Source organism: Vanellus vanellus (assembly GCF_965231255.1).
Source record: "Vanellus vanellus genome assembly, chromosome: 17".
Classification (NCBI taxonomy): domain Eukaryota; kingdom Metazoa; phylum Chordata; class Aves; order Charadriiformes; family Charadriidae; genus Vanellus; species Vanellus vanellus.
The window spans coordinates 11,937,517-11,955,539 of record NC_138922.1 but is presented as its reverse complement, the minus strand read 5'-3'; the positions used below and the strand labels follow the sequence as shown (position 1 = coordinate 11,955,539).

At 42.6% G+C, this 18,023-nt stretch overlaps 1 protein-coding gene across 1 annotated transcript in view; it reads right to left on the bottom strand.

Annotated features, from left to right (window-relative positions):
* Positions 1–18,023, bottom strand: part of CEP112 (centrosomal protein 112) — a gene marked incomplete at its 5' end in the record, with an annotated part of 177,864 nt that overhangs the window by 66,099 nt on the left and 93,742 nt on the right. The window lies entirely within an intron of this gene.

The window sequence follows — 18,023 nt, the reverse complement described above, 5'->3', positions numbered from 1 at the left end:
AAACGAAGTAAGAAAAACAAAATGCCAAAACCCACAAAACAAAAGGCACTTGATTTTCTCAGGCAGGCTGTTAGGTGGGGTAGGAAGGAGACACCGAGGACCCTTTGTCCCCTTCCTTGGCCTCTCACAGAATCCCAGAATCCCAGACTGGTCAGGGCTGGGAGGGCCCTCTGGAGCCCCCCCAGTGCCACCCCCCGCCAGAGCAGAGGCACCTCCAGCAGTGGCACAGGACACCTCCAGGCGGGTTTGGAATGGCTCCAGAGGGGGAGACTCCCCCCCTCTCTGGGCAGCTGTGCCAGTGCTCTGCCGCCCGCACAGGAGAGAAGTCCCTCCGCAGGTTGAGATGGAACTGCCCATGGTCACGTTTGTGCCCGTTCCCTCTTGTCCTGTCACTGGGCACCACCGGAAACAGACTGTTCCCATCCCCCAGCACCCGCCCTTTGGGGATTGATGAGCTTTGAGAAGATCCCCCTCAGTCTTCTCCAGACTCAAAAGCCCCCACGTCCCTCAGCCTTTCCTCATAAGAAAGATGCTCCAGTCCCCTCATCATCTCTGTAGCCCTTTGCTGGATCCTCTCCAGCAGTTCCCTGTCCTTCTGGAACCCGGGAGCCCTGAACTGGACACAGTGCTCCAGATGTGGCCTCCCCAGGGCAGAGCAGAGGGGGAGGATGACCTCCCTCCACCTGCTGGCCACACTCTGCTTGATGCCCCCCAGGATGCCATTGGCCTTCTTGGCCACCAGGGCACACTGCTGGCTCGTGGGCATCCTGTTGTCCCCCAGGACTCCCAGGTCCCTTTGCACAGAGCTGCTCTCCAGCAGGTCAGCCCCCACCCTGTACTGATGCACGGGGTTGTTCCTCCCCAGATGCAGCACCCTACACTTGCCATGGTTGAATTTCACAAGGTTCCTCTCTGCCCAACTCTCCAGCCTGTCCAGGTCACGCTGTAAGGCGGCACAGCCTTCTGGTGTGTCGGTCACTCCTCCCAGTTTCGTGTCATCAACAAACTTGCTGATGGTACACTCTATCCCTTCATCCAGGTCATTGATGAATACATCGAACAGACTGGACCCAGTACTGACCCCTGAGGGACACCACTCGTTATTGACCTCCAAGTAGACTCTGCTAGTCTAATGTCCATGCCTTTATTTTCCTTAAGAAATGACCTGCCACCTTCTAATGAGATGTCAGTGGTTCACCAAGCATTTATCAATCGCTGCTACAGATTATAGACTGTATTTCACCATAATGTGCTAATGTGCACCAGGAACGTATCGAAGAACCTCCTCCTCCAGATGAGGGAACTGGAGCACGGCGAGAGCGGGCCACGGGCCACTGCAGAGAACCCTTCAGACTCCGCAAACACAGTACAGATAAGACATACGGCCTTTAAAACACAAGACAGGTTTCAGAATCTGCAGCACTCTTGTGCAATCACAGACCATCCTTCAGTCCATGGGAGCAACACGTGTTGTGCAGCGGCATCGGGGGACGCGGGAGCGGGAGCAGAACAGCCCACTGCCTTCCACGGGGAACTGGGAAGGGTACGGAATGGAGGTTACACGCGGTAAAGCTGTGCTACTCCTGAAGTATACAGAATACATATCGCTACTTTACAGTAGCCGTAGAGTATACATTTATTACTTTAGATTTACACTTGCATATAACGCTCATTAATTACTTTTCTAACTGCATTTCTTCCGTAGCTTCTTAAAGAAAACACAGGAGCACCGTTTCTGTAACACAAAACCGTTGACCTTACCGCCAATTGCAATGTATGACAGTGCAACCACATATGTGTCTTCATTCAGAAATATAATTCTGAAAATGAGCATTTTCACTCAAAACCTCACACAGTATTTTCCCCTTTTTCCTCCCCGTTCCACAAGTAATTGTGCAGTTCCCTGGAATTCTCTACTGTACCCTGGTGAGACCCCCCCGGAATACTGCCTCCAGCTCTGGAGCCCCCAACAGAGGAAAGACACGGAGCTGTTGGAGCGGGGCCAGAGGAGGCCACGGAGATGCTGGGAGGGCTGGAGCCCCTCTGCTGGGAGGACAGGTGGGGAGAGGTGGGGGGGGTCAGCCTGGAGAAGAGAAGGCTCCGGGGAGACCTCAGAGCCCCTTCCAGTGCCTAAAGGGGTACAGCAGAGCTGGGGAGGGACTGTTCACAAGGGCATGGAGTGATAGGAGGAGGGGGAATGGCTTCACACTGGAAAAGGGCAGATTTAGATGAGATATTAGGAAGAAATTTTTCCCTGTGCGGGCGGTGAGCCCCTGGCGCAGGGTGCCCCGAGAAGCTGTGGCTGCCCCATCCCTGGAGGTGTTCAAGGCCGGGTTGGACGGGGCTGGGAGCAACCTGGGCTGGTGGGAGGTGGCCCTGCCCAGGGCAGGGGGTGGCACTGGACGGTCTTCAAGGTCCCTTCCAACCCAAACCATTCTATGATTCTGTGATTCTTTCACGGAGGATGTGATAATACTGAGATGAGAAACTGATGTTCTACCAAACAGATGTAGGTGACTCAGCTCAAGCTTATTAAAGGTTTCATAAGAAAAACTGATGAAAATTACTGTGTATTTAAAGATCCCATTGCCCTGGAACGCCAGTTACTGCTTCTAGAGCTCTGAACTGATCTCTCTCTCCAACTACTATTTTTCTTCTTTAGACATTTTTAATATACTGTCTGTATTCAGCTAAATCATCTATTTGCAGTCTTTGAAAACCACATTACTACAAATCTTTGAAAAAGAAACGTTCATTTCTGACCAAAGCTGGGAAATGAATGACTCTCAGAAACATCGCCTCGTACATTAATATCCCAAGACAGATTGTTATAAATACTGTGATCTGAGAGAGAAAAATCCAGGCTTGAAAGTTTTCCTATTTTTTCAAACTATTTGAACTATATGGTGTAATAAAAGACACGTCGTCTCCCCTCAAACCTTCAGTTTTGTCCTTTGACTATCACAGCTGTAACATGTACTAAATAATATTAACCATCTCAGAAACGTGTCACAGGACTGACTTTTGCTTCCATGCTTTCTTAATTACTCACTGGCATTATTCCCTACTATGTCAAAGGTAAAATTGTGTGTGTGTATGCGTAGAGATGGAATGAGCACATCATTTGTATACAGAAGTATAACACAGGCCACATACTTCAGCTATATCGGCATTATCTCAAACATGTGTTTCATATAGTGTAATCTGCGCTAGACCCTTTCCTTCCTTTCCTGATCTTTTCCTCTACACGTTTAATTTTTTAAATCTGTATACAGACTAAAAATGTAAAGTACATTGTAGTATATAATTGTACAGACTAAAATGCAAAGTTCATTTCAGCCTATAATTATAATCTACAATCTACTTTTATAACTCTTTTGGAAAATAATTTCACCTCCAGATCACAACAAAACGTTAGCCTAACTGGCTTTTACTTAACCAAAGAAACGCTGCAGAGCTACAATTTCTATAGGATGCCACGGTCTGAGTTCTAAACTGACACAAGTAGTAGCATTTGGGTTTTTTAATAGCCGTTCCAATGCATGTCCTGCCTGGAATAGTAACAATTATCTTTTAATCTGTGAGAGCTCTTTTTGAGAGCTCATTCTCCCTCCACTACCACCTTCCTTTTTTTTCCCCCCTTCCTTCCTTCTTTTTTAAAACAGAGAGCTTCCTTTATTTTTTTCTTCCTGTATAAGCGAAACTAAGACATTACGTTGCTCAGAAGTTTCCAAAAAAGTTTGATAAAATATTTAGGCTAAGGAGCCAAAGCTAACTTCTTATAACACAGGGAAAACTCATTCATAAATCGTATTGCAAGCCAAAATAGAGACCGAGTGATTTCCTGACTCAACTGTTAGGCCTTTCTGCTCTACTTTGTTCTATATTCAATACTTCTTATACAAAGCCGCTAGAAAAATAGCACAACATAGTGTTTTCTGCTGCCACATGGAAAAAGCAGCTCTGAGCCCTCAGATTCAAAACTAGGGAGCCAAAAGATAGTGGGCTGAATGTTACAGGTAAAGTACCAGTAATTAATATGCAAAGGAGCATTAATGTTGGACCTCATAGATGGCAAAAGCAGATTTGGTTCTATTAGGAAAGAAGAAAGAATCTGAAGACGGGGTGATGGCAGCGAAACTAATATGATTAAAGGAGTCCTTTTGGAGCGACTTCACTGCTGGTAAGATGATGTTAAGAGCCATCTAATCTCTCCAAAGTGACTGGAAAAAGCTTATGTTGAGGATCACAGCCGCAGTTCTTGTCAATTACTTTAAAATAAGTCTAGTTCTCACAGCCAGATTATTTTTTCCCATAAACAAAGTCACTGGCAGAAGCAGCTTACAACCGAACAACTTGCTGCTCCAGACAACTTTGTGTGACACGGGTATCTTCAAACTGCTAAAGGACACGAATCCCAAACTTTCCGTCACTAAGATTCTGCTATTCCACGTGCCAGGGGTAATAAACTATTATTAGACTTTTAAACGTAGGCAAATTAGTACTTATAGGAAACAAAACCCCCCAAGATGACATAATTCTCAAGTTGTGAAAAATCCATGAAACATAAAACTTAAGAGCAACTGCCTTTTCTTAACGATTCTGCGGGAAAACAAAAGATGCAATTACAAAATCTCCCTTCTCGTGCCCGAGATCTGAAGGCACGACACTTGCTTGGTTTGTTTGTAAAACCGAATCCTCTTTCTCAGTATTGGTTTCTTAAATTCTTTTCCTAGCTGCTCAAATCGATGCTTGTGAACTGAGCTTAACAAATTGTTTCCGTGGTCCAAACAATAACTGGGGCACGAGAGCTGCTGTGAGAAATACACATCTTAAAGACTCGACCAGAGCAACTTGCTCTCGTGCTAAACATAAGGCTTAAACATAAGAAATAAAGACTTCACACTATATAACAGGTCCAAAATGTTATTGCTGCTTGCTGCCATTTTTTCATTGGATCAAAATGTTATAGTCTTTATTTTGGTTGGATGGGCACAAGTAGAGGAAATAAAAGAGATCGATATCTTTTTTCCAAAGAAGGGCGAAGTTCACAGCGATTCCACAGGATGGCCACGCCATAGCTGCACGCTCCAAACAAGAAAGCATTTTGTGAAATGACTATTAATCCACATAAAGAAAAACAAACAGAAAGAAACCACTAGCTTACAGAGTATCCCAAATGGAGCAAAAATTCAAATATGTAAAGTCCACTCTGTGACAGGGTAGAGATTTCCTATGAATTTACCCGGCACGCTTGTATGTATGTGTATGCACGTATGACAATCCCATAGCTGAGGAAACTGCTAGCCGAGATGCAGATTTCTATTTCTGTTTCAAAGGAACAACTTAGAATTCTAACTAAGAATATCTGTGCTGAAATAGTGTCATAAAAAGGGTGGGTCATGAGCCCACAGCAATTTGCCTGTAGGGAAAAAATAGACTTGAAAGAAAAAGAGAAGGTTGCTCACTCACTTTGGCCTATTTAAAAAGCCAATAAATGTTCTGCATGTTATTTGGAAGGAAAACATGTGCTCTTAATTTTAAAAAGTAAATTGCATAAGAAAATATAAGGCTGGCAAAAAGTTTAAATTAAAATCTGTTGCTGATGTCTGAAACTCTGTTGCAGTTACATGCAACAGAGATGAGAAATGGACCGAATGACTACAGCCTAATTTAAAAAAAAAAAAAATTTAAAAAATAAATATTTCCTTTATTTTTCAGGAGCTCGTACTTCAACAAACGAAGCATCGACTTGGCTCGGTTTCTAAGGAAGAGGCTGGAGCGTGACCGCAGCTTTTATACTCACAGTGATGGAATACACGGACTTCACTGTCTCCCTCTCAATGTGTTACGCACCAAACCACATCCACCCCATCACCGTATTTAGCTTCAAATAGTGTTGAGGGCATTGAAAACTCACAAAAACAAGGCACTGCAGAGTTAAGATCAAATCCACTCTTAACTTATTCCCCGAGGCTCAGATCTAGAGTCATTTAGGTGTTGCTTCAGCAGTTTTTACAGTAAGTGACTAACACCTCCCCGCAGACAAAGTTGCAATACCCCTTCGTCACTCTTCACTGCGGAGCGTACTCAGCCTGATGAAAAACAAGTATCCCTTTTAAAGACCGCCGCATTTCTCAAGTGGATCATGACGACTCTTCAAACTGAGTTCCAAAAGTTTTCCGCATTGGGCGAACTTGGCTTCAGCTGGAGATGACTGCATGGGTCTCAATTTGGTGTGTTTAATTTTGCTTGCGCCTAACGGTTCAAAAAAACCCAACAAAAAGCCCCGAAACCTCTGAGCGGTTCCATGGACTTATTTCAAACGCGAACTGTTGGGTTAAATGATCACAATGACCCTTTCTAGGACAATAACCTAAAATATTAGCCCCTAAGTAAGAGCCCGATTTGAACCACCGCTGTGCAGCTTGTGCCCCCGTGCGCCCAACACCTTCTCAGCGCTTTCTCACCTGGAAGAACGTTACATTGGCACACGCATTTGAACAGTGCATTCTGCGAGACCATCGGCTGAGCCCTTCTGAAAGGGAGATTTGTTTCTTTGTGTCTTGTTATGTGTGATGTGGCAGAGACGGATGGGTTATACATAACATTTGTTATTGGGTAGAGGATTATTTTTGAAAGGAGATCAGTCCAGTCAAGGGAAAGGAAGTCCGTAGTAAAAACAAATCTCACTTTGATGATGAAGAAGGAAAGGAAAACAAGGAACAAAGTAGAAGCACTCAGTGATTCAGTGGTGACAATGACTCCCTTTTTACCCATGATCAGTGCGACATCCCAGAAGAGGTGGATGAAGTATCCCGTCCCAGTTATGCAGCAACTGGTGACATATTTAGTGTACAATACCTTAGAAAGGACTAGCTGTCGAAAGTAGGAATCTGAACTACTTTAGCTTTTTTATTAATAAACAAAGCTTTACAAAGTGCTGAGAAACAGATAATATGAGCTTCTTTACCATCACAAAAATAAGGACTGCATCTAACATAAAAGAATGCTAAAAAAGTAAACGAATATTATTTGTCTGCAGGTCTAAGCTAAGAAAAGCGTGTAGCTGTAAGAACTTCAAAGATGAGTAATGCTGATTTGTGTTTAAAACAAAATTGGTTTATATTAATGAATCTTAGGGCTGCAGTTTCAGCAAGTCACAGCCATTGGTCTCCCACTTGATCTCATTCTGGTTTTAGGGAACCACCCCCGTGATTTTTACCCTTAAGAGATAACAGAGTGAGGTGACCAAGTGCAGCACCAGCACCAGGCACAGCCCGAACGGCGCTCTGATCTTTTTGCCTGCAAAGCATCCTACTGAGCCGGACTCACCGGTCCCAGTATACCCACTTTTCTCCGTGCCAGATGAATGTCAACTGGGCAGCTCAGCCAGCCGGCACCTATGTTTGTGGCTCCTTTGCAACACAACAATGATGCAAAGGGTACACGGCAGAGCTGAAAGGGGAATCTTTGTTTAAGCTACAATCTAAATCTGAAGAGATATCAAAGCTAAACTGATCTTTAAAAAAAATTTGAATTAGCAAGAGCCATTAAAATCTACTAACTCAAGTTTTTGATGCCATCTTCTAAATAAAGCTTTGTAATTAGCTCAATTATCTCAATTTTAACCAAATACACTGAAAATATTTTCTATGCCACAGCAATTTCAATTAAAATAGCTTAAGAATTTCTTATCCAGTTTTTCTTGTGACTGGTAAAATCAGCAATTTGTCAATATTACGAATCCTTAAAAAGATAGATTTGACTTGCAAAGAAAACTACTTCTGCAAATGTCACGCACATTATCACATGGGTAATGATGTGGCAGAGCGCAAATTAACAGGGATAAGTAATAAACAGCTATTTAGCTTTCACAGCGCAATCTATTACACTGTCAAGTTTAAAAGCCTTTTGGGTAAGAACACATAGGCCCATAAATACGGTAATTAAGGGAGCAGATAAATGAAATGGTGTGAAACGAAGTGGAAATGAACAACAGTTCAATGACCCACAGGTTGGCCTCCCCGCCTAGGAGCGCTGAGCGGATTTTCCAAAAAGCATGGGGCTGTGCAAGCTCTTCCGCAGGAAATCACGGAGGCGCAGGAGCCCCGCGAGCATCGCCGTAGCTCTAAGGAGTCCTGGTCACTAGTCTAGCACGCCCTGGAAACGCTAAAATACCAGCGAAGCTAAAACTTCAGGACTCAGAGAGATGCCTTTTGTTACACACTTATGCAGTATTTTGTGCCTACTTCAGTGCCCTCATTCTTGAGGGAAAAAACAATTCTTTCCATAACGGTGGTGCTATTGCCCAACTTGTTAACTAGAAGACACCTTTATCCTATAAATGACTACGTTTCAGTGAAGGGATGAAGTTATGAATTCGTTCATAAATCAAATGCTCACAGTTTATAAATCAGGCTGTATAATATCAAGTTGAGGTATTCTCTTGGAGGAAAACTGTTACACAAACCAAAGTTGTGCCCACTAACTGCATCGCCTACAGAGTGGCAGTTCTCTAGACCCAAACAGACGAACGTTCAGTGCCGAAAAAGCTCCAGTAAAAGCAACGTAGATGGCAACCATAGTCCTAACAGTAAAATGCCTGCTGCTCAGCGGTGTAAAGTCGGAATCCCTGTATTACAGGGCTTACGCAAAGGTCTATCAACTCCATCTCAGCACAATCCCGGCTTTTCCCACCTTTGCAAATGTAACTCTGACATCTCTCTTGAAAATATCCACCAGGACTTGTAAAGTGAGGTGTTGAGCTGCTAACTTACACATTTATTCTATTAATTTTAACAGCATTAAGCTGCTTTTAAACGTCAAACCTCCTTTGTAAGATTCTTTACTTGGACTGTTTCAGCACTTTGTATGCTCTGAAAAACGCCTCTAACAGTTATGAATCTGATAAAAGCATATTCCTACCAACCTTGCTTATTTTGTGTCTCCGAGGGTGTTAGTCAGGGGCGGGGGCAGCTTTAACACCACCCTACCTGCACAGCGCTGCTGGAGGCTAAACGTCACTCTTTCATCATATTCAAACCACAGTCAACTTCAATTTTTGCGCCTGCACTTAATATAGTCCCCCCAAAAGTCCAACGCTCTTTAAATTTTATTTCCTAGTAATGCATTTGCTGTATGTTGCATACTCTTGTTCTACAGCTTAAGCATGTTCCTGAAACACGATGGAAGTGTTGACTCAGGAAGAACAATCAAGCAAAGTCAGCTTCTGCTGAGCTCCATTTTCTATAAAATTAATGACATCTAAACCCCAGACTGTTCACTAACTTTGCCATATATTTCTGAAGACTCAGAAGAAATCTGCAAGACACAAGCATCAAAATGCCAGGAGGAAAAGTTACATGGAAAATATTGTCACCATTCTTGTTTCTACATCTATAACTACATGTGAGAACGAGGTAGCAAATGCCCAAGATCTGCTGTGACTTGGTATTAAGCAAAACAACAAATTTTGATCTTTTTTTCCAAACGGAGTGCACTGAAATACATCTGAACTTTTAAAGAAGCCAGTTAGCTGCCTAAATCCCAGTTAATGTAAATGGCACTTAAGCTACAAACTACTGGTCTTTAAAAAAAGGCGGGGGGGGGGGGGGGGGGGGGGGGAGAAAAAGAAAGAAAATCAGACATCCATATGAACAGCTCCACAAAGAGCTTAAAATTAACAGAGCTTATTTTGATTTCTTAATTTACATAAGTCCATTTGATTCTAATTTAGTTAACAGCAGCCAGAAAGCAGAACTTCATATAGGTTGGTTATTGTCGCTGCCTTCCTAAGAAAATGATTTTTAGTCAAATGGCAGAACCTCGAGCCTACCCGTGTACCTAAACAATACGGTGCACTGGTGAGTGAAAGGATTACTTACCAAGTTGAAATTGAGATAAATGGAAATAAATTTTCCATTTAACAGTTCGAAGCCCTGGAAAAGACTTGGCCCTCTTGCCTGGAACACAGATCCAGAACAGTTTCTATTACCTGATTTACTGTCTTTGCTTCGAAATAGATTAGTGAGTCAAAAATTAAAACATCCAGCCTTCTTTTTCCCCTCCTTATTTGACGAAAGAAATGTTTACATTTGCATTTTTATTTGTAGAAAATGATTTGAATAAGACCATTAAGAGACCTACCTGGAAAAGACCAGGTGGAGGGCTCATTTCTTTCTGTCTTTTTGCTAAGAAATTTAAAGAAGACACTCAACTTGGCCCCTAGTAATCTACATACCTACACTAATGTAACTTAAATATGATGGAGAAAAAAAAAATTGGCCATAAATACCTGCTTAATGCAGTGAACCACTAAAATGACTTGTGAGAGCTGAGTATAGATACAATACAGAGTGGCTAAAAAAAATAAATAAAAATCTCTATGTAATACCAGGTTTGCTGTATCACACAAACCATAAGAATCTGTCCCTAAATGATGACTGATGAAAATTACACCAAACACGTGTAGTTTCCCCATTTTCCTTTGTGAAAAAATATAAACCTTTACTTTCTGTATTTCAGGATGTGAAAGGAAAATATGCCTTTCAGATTAACCTTAAAGATATATTCTGTTCTGAAATAATATTGGAGCAAAGTGTGTCCTGAAACTGAAGACAAGTTACTGATATTTAAGGAAGGATAGGACTTTCCTGCAATGGAATACAGAAATGGAGGCTAAAGATCTCTGCAGCAGACTGGGAAGAGCTACCTGTCAATCCGACAGAGTATTTCTGTGTCCAGCATCCCCTAAGTCAAAGCTTTTGAAAAACATTTGCATTTAAATTTTCCACATATTAAATTTAAAAGCTTTAGCACTTCCTGAACAACATACAACTCTGATTTAAATGCAGACATGATGTATTACAGAATTAAGGATTACTACGGACATTCATCTCTATGAGGCAGCAAAATTAAACGTACGATAATTCCTAATTTGTCCCCAGAAGAGGTACAGGCTGTACTGTCTATGAAAAATGTCTTTGCGCTGTCAACTAATGAAAAGACTTCACTGTAATTAAAAAGAAAACCCAAACAAAACAACTCCACCTCCCCCCCAAAAAAATCCACCCCGAAAAGCATCACACGCTTCTCTGTTGCATGCATTCATTTAAATCACTGCTCAAAACACATACATCTTTTGAGTATTCCAGAAATTTTACCCCACGCATCCCGCAAGGGTGTTATGGTGACTGTGATGGCAATGGCATCGATCGCTCAACTTGGCAGGGCAAACACAAGACAAGATGCAGGCACAAAGCCTAAGCAACACGCTGCTCACGCCTACGATATCTCCCATCTTCGGCTCCTGAAGTTAATACTTGTAGGAACGCAAACTTTGGACACTAACTCCCATTGGGGTCATCTGCCATGAGCACGTCCTCAACAGGCACTTGAGGGACTTGAGGAAGACTCGAAGTTCGTGCTACTGCCCAAGCTCTGCCCTGACTGTTAATCAAGGTGAAAAAGATAAATTTTTCAAAACTCCAGCATAATTAGAGCAAGACGACTATGGAACCTAACGCTGTTATTCTTTGGGCCAATGACTAAAGGTGACTTGAATGTACTAGCCTGTGCGTACTGTTCTGCTCTGCTAAAGAACCTAATACACCAGGAACCTCTCTCATTACTGATGTCACGCTGCTACAGTGAAGATGACAGCCTTTACCCAAGCATGCAGTCCTCATTCTCGGTCTCATGAATGGCAATACGTGTGGGCAGAAACCCTGAAATCCAGCAGCTTCAGAAATCAAAATTGTGTCACAGGTTTAGATTTTAAAGACATAATCAGCTTCTAACTTTCCCAAACCCCCTCATTTCTGGAAGGCAGTAACGACAGTTGCGGTATTTCTGTAAGTCAATGAGTTGTGGTAAATTCCTATCTGTACTTTAGCTGCTTACACCATTAAGATGGAGAATTACACACACGTGCAGCTTTTGACTTTCTCCTTTTTGAAATCAGCTCCTAATTGGAAGAAGCACATTCCAGTTGACCATCTTTAGTGTCAATCCTCATCAAAAGAGATAAATGTGTCACCTCCATTTGAGGCTGAAAGTCCCAGAGGAGGAAGTCTTCACTCTAACCTAGGTGTTAGGCTGGAGTCAAAGGCATCAGCTGGTGGTACCTATCCTCTTTAGCGCGCGCACACACAGCCGACGCCATTTCTTGTCTCCCCTTCTGCACCTTCATCCTCAAGTGGTGGTTGCGCTGTTCCCATCATCTCCACAGCAGCTCCTCTGAGTTCAGAGACCTTTAGGAAGCATCATGCTCCACAGCTGCCAGTTCAGAAAGACAAGATCAATCCCAGGATGATCTGTACAAACTAAACGAAAACTGTGTGCATAACATTTCTTGTCTTGGAATCGAGAGTATTTTTGGCTCAGCAGCTTCCTCCGGCTCCTTTACATTGATCTCTATCCTTTTCATCCTTCTCAGTTTGTCCTTGAATTCAGTAGATGCCACTTTCGTTTTCAGAATGACAAATAGGCCACTGCAGCCTGGGGCAATTATTTCTTCAGACTTATTTATGCAACTGTTTTGAATCTAGTGTACTTTGAATAAATATTAATATATAGCTTAAATGTAAAATCAAAATACACACTAAACACGCAAATTGCATGAAATACCTGTAAAATCAAAGAACCCATTAAATATATCCATTTATACAGGTCCATGTTTATATTTACTACCCCCGCCCCCTCCCCCCCAAAAAACCCAACTTAAAAACTGCATGAAGAGATGAGGAACAATGTATTACTCCCAAACGGAACCCTCTGGCAGGGAACAGCGGCGGTGGGGAGGGCGTGAGGGAGACGCTGTTGGCCGGAGGCAGAGCAGAGAAGGCAGCGGTCTCCTCCCGCACAACAACGCCGCACAGTCCTTTCAGAGGAGAATATTTGCAGACTTTCCAGATCTACTGCTTTTACTTTTCTGGAGAGCATCAGCGGTCTGAAGGACACAATGTGATTATGTGAAAGTAAGAGACCGTGCCCATCCACCGCATTTCTACTAACGTGAAGCCCGAAGATCAGCGAACTATTAGAGAGATTATTTTTTGGCTGCCATGAGGTGGAATTTCTGACAAATGGCATCTGATGCATTTGTGGAGAGAGAGATTTCGGTTTTCTCCATATGCATGCCTAATTACCACGTTAATGAAGGCTGCTGCTATAAAGGCAGCGCAAGGCTGTCTCTGCTAAACCTCCTTGAAACTCATGCACAGAAAAACAAACATTGCCGTCCATACAAATGACTACATTAGAAGCCATTACTGATTAATGCCGCGCATTTTCTCTCAGCCTCTGATGCAAGAGACGCCAGGGAAATGTTATCACAAGGGTTTGCTGGCACCGCTTTAGAAACAATAGTAATCTACTAAGCACCCGACACAATACTCAGGTAGAGCAGGTAAGAATTAATTGGTACCTCCCCCTCCCCCCCCTCCCCGCCCCGAATTTCAGCTGCTGAGACTGTTTTTCCCTTTATCGAACCAGCTCGGCCTAGACCAGCTTGTCCCGCAGTGACATGTATATTGAATACAAATCAGACAGCATAGCTTTAAATCTGTGTTGCAGCTCTCATTTCCAATTCGAGAACTGTACTATAATCATAAGCTTCTGGTGGATGAAAGGAAATCAGCTCTCTGAATATTAGCTAATGCCACATTTGCAAGTCCTGAAGAGATCTGTGCTGTTTAAAAAAAAAAATAGATCATTTCTCGTGAACCTATATATATGAATCGCTTTGTACTGCTCGACTGATAGAAGCGATGCCTGTGCTGGGATTAAACCCTTTTCATCATAAAACCTCATCTGGTTCGGAGTCCAAGTCCATCAAACCTTTTCCCTTTAAAGTCCCGCCTTTGATTCTACATCAATTTATTCAAACCGCAGCTGGGTGGCTGAAAACGAAAGGACAGCATCATTTAAACCAACCATGTTCCTAACTTGAAAGAAGGGCTATAATTAAAAAAATGGGCATAAAAGAATGGAAATGGGATAATATTTTTTAATGGTAGTTCAAAGGCCGACAGATGTCAGAGCCTTTGAAGATGTCAGTACACTGAGCAAGAAGTTGCCATTAAATAGTTTGCCTGAGAGGTGAAGCAGCTTTTTAATGACTGAAAAAGCCCTTGCAGACACATCCTTGTGTTTTTAATTTGTCAGAGTTTCTGCAGTATTTTCTGATTAATGACACATGATTATAACTGCATAGCATACATATTTTTATACGTGGTTAAATGAATACTTTATTCCACATTCCTTCGGTGCCAGATAAGAACAGGAAGGCTTTACTACAGAGTCCAAAACTATTCAGATTGCTCAAATATTTATGGTAATTTGAGGGGATTGGCCAGATACAGAGCTACTATGTGTTGCTACCTTTTGTTCTTTAATGGTGCTATTACTACTGCCATCCCAACGTGCGTGCATTAGGGAGCGTGTCAGCCAGTAATGCAGTGTAGCCTTCTGGTGCGCTCAACAATCGGAGCTTTCGTAATTCACTGATGAACAAAGTCATCAAATCGAAATAACATTTAGAAAAATTCCTCAATTGATCCTAAACAATACAAACAATGGCTGCCAGTCTATTGTAAGTAGAAAATAACTATTCTCAGAAAAAAAAACCCGCATTGCTAGGAAACGCCATGTTCAGAGGAGAAACGCCAATATTTATAAATGCAGATAAAGTCCCCATCTTGGGCTGAGAAGATGCTCCTGCAATATCCTTCGTCTCTCTCTCAACATATGCAGATTTTTTCTATTTTCACCATGAACGGAAAACGTAGCAGCCCAAACCCCAGCGACAATTTCTTTTGCTCCCAGGAGTGACCTCTCAGATCCCTACAAGAGCCTTTTGTGACGAGCAGGCGGAGCACAGGGAAGCACCCCGGCGCTGGGGAAGGACAGGGAAAGCCAGTGCTGCGTGCCTTTTCTTGGATCACGCCTTAGAGAAGTCGTTCCTGTGAAAACACAGTCATTACAAGGGAATTTGATTAATGTACTGTTCTTTCTCCTGTTCCAACCTAGATTCAGCTTGTTAATTGGATCATACATAAACTAAGATGGACCCGGCCAGAACTTAATGTCCAGAGAGACTGGAGGTACCTTAGCAGAGCTTTGTGAAATCAGTTGCGGGTCTCTCCAGAACATTTACATGATTTCATAAGTATGAATATTTGGCTCGTTGCAATCCATATCCACCAGGAACCTCTTTGCAATAATCACACTGCCTACCACCACCATCATCAACCTCCTCGAGGGGAGGAAGATAACTGCTGGATACTCACAGCTACTCTGAAGTCACACGCAGCTACAACTGGAGATGAAGAAAGCTGCTAGCAACAAATGTTCTGCTATGTGTTCAAAACACTGTACAGTTATCCAACTGCAAAAGCAAGCGCTGGAAATTTTGGACAGGAAAAGTCAAGGGCTGCAGAGAGAAGAAATGTGATTCTGCAGTTTAATTCTCCCAAAGGTATTTATTGAATGGAAAAAATATGACTATGTTAGGATTCCACTATAAAGGACACGTAGAAGTGGACTACTTTCAGTACAAACAATTGTAAATCCAATTTCCAACTAACCTGCAGCTTGCTTTCTCAGGTTATTCTAAAGTTACCTTCAAAGATAGTTTCATTTAAAAGACAAACCAAACCCAAATCTACCCAGTCTCCTAGAATACTTGACTTTCTCACGAATCTCGCCAAGATCTGAAACCTCAATCTACGCCCATGACATTCCACGCTTTTGCCACTTGCTCTAGAAAACAAACGACACGTGCGAGCAGCCGGGAAGGGGGACACCGGGAAGAGCGGCGACAGGCAGGGTGTGGAGCAGAGGGTGAGGTGAAGATCTCGCTCCCTCTGCCAGCCACGGCCCAGGAGCTCGGCGGAGCCGGGTGCCGTGGGGCTCCCAGCAGGAGCGTGGAGGCAGGGGCACGCTCCGGGGGTCATAAAGCTCTACTCATCTACTTCTCTCCGAAGGCCGTTGATGTTGCCGTTGTACCGAGATGCGGTACTTTCTGGTCATATTCCAATATTATTTTAACGCTATGGTAAAAATAGAAAAAGAAAATAGCGAATTTTAAGCAGTTATAATTTAGCTGAAAGAAAACTTCAGAGAACAAAGACAAAGCACTTCTCTAAGCTGTGGGACTTTCTGCTGAATTTCAAATTAATTTTACAAACTAAAGGAACATTACCCACAAAAGATGTATCAGACTTATGAATAAACATTACAAGATCCTTCTAAAATGGAAAACATCAGACACCCTGAAAATAATGTTTTGCTACAGAAACCCATGTAAGCGTGCGAAGCCGAGCCATTCAGATTCTATCCATTAGAGGGCAACAACACATACACACACACACTCATACATATATACATACAAATACACACCCTCTCTCACACACCTACCACCGACTTCAGCAGGAAAACCAGTATTTTCTCTCTAACGTTACCAATGGCATATTGACAGCTTGGGTCCTGTTCCATGCTCTCCCCCTCCACTCCCCAACAACAGTATCCAACAGACCGAAAGTTACCATAACAAATTATTCTTTAAATTTGCTTTCCTACAAGGAAATCAACGCAATGCACAGTTTTAGCAGGCTCGCAGTTAGCTGTGATTAAATATAGCTTGAGTAAATTGAACAACTACAATCTATCCAAGCATGTAAATCTTTATCAGGATTCCCAAACTTTGAACGGACAAAAATGTTCTTCGTGTCTCATCCCCCACCTACAGTCAAACACTTTTCCTTTTCTATTCCGTCACACGAGAAACCTTTGATAACAGCAGCAACTGCAGACATGGCAAGCATCCAGCGTACTTGAGATGTCTCTCAATGCTACCGACAAATCACAGAAAGGCATTTTTACTATGTCCTTAGCAGAGCCACTTGAGGGAAGCAGCTCACGTGCTGTGTCTTCTGCTTTCTTGCTCAAACCATGTCAACCTACTGATAAACCCCACCGTTTATCCCGGGCCCTCAACCTTCTGCTTGTTACACCCACTTCGAACATCCTACAAGCACATTCATGTTACGAGCTTACCAGGATGGGAATTGCCTATTATTATATATTTTCACTAATACAACGTAGACTCACACCCCTGAGAGGATTCCAGCAATAGAAATAATTACCGTCAGCCCCTGAACTACATCATATCAGTTACAGGATTGCTGGAGTTTACGGAAACACACAGGCAGCTCTACCAGTCACATAAGGAGCAGTAATTCCTATGAGCATCCAGACTGTGTTGATTTTTGTCTGGGTGTTTTGATTATTTTTTTAAGATGTATACCTTGCAATGATTAATTTGTATTTCACTAGAAACAGTAATTCAGGTAATGATTTCAACTAACGGCTAGTTGTTTCCATCGACTGTTGAGTGAATATTGATTTTATATTATACTAGAGGCTTAATTGAAGAGCTGATGAAGATGTAGACTAACACGCTGGTCGTGCGCTATCCCGGGGAGCATGCGTGCACCCTCGACCGGGCAGGCACCTCCGACTTGGAAATCCCCAGTGACACCCAATACAGCAGGAGAACACGCAGCTACCTGCTAATACGCCAGCGTACTCTGTGTTTGCAGTGGCCGCCTTTCCAAAAGCACTTTCCTTGCTATTTCTCTTTCCTAAATCCATTTTTCAGATGCCAATACAGCAGAAAGCACAGACTACAAAAGCATTCAAGCTGCCAGAGACAACTTTAGAAGAATTGTATCACCCGTACGAAAGATGGAGTTCACTCTTTGTGGGATTTTCAGATCTGTTTCAAGTAAAAACAGTGTGTCAGGGTTTTTTGGCTTCTTTTTTCTTTTTTTTTTTTTTTTAAACTACATCAGTGTTGTTTTCATGAACCCTGAAGAACAACTTTAAAACCTGAAAATGGAATGTTTAACAATCAGGCCAGTAATTTAGGGGCCAAAAATAAAGTTTTCTTATTTGCAATGTTTCAGGAGGACTTCCATATCTATGAATACAAATTACCATGAGATATGTAATTGCAG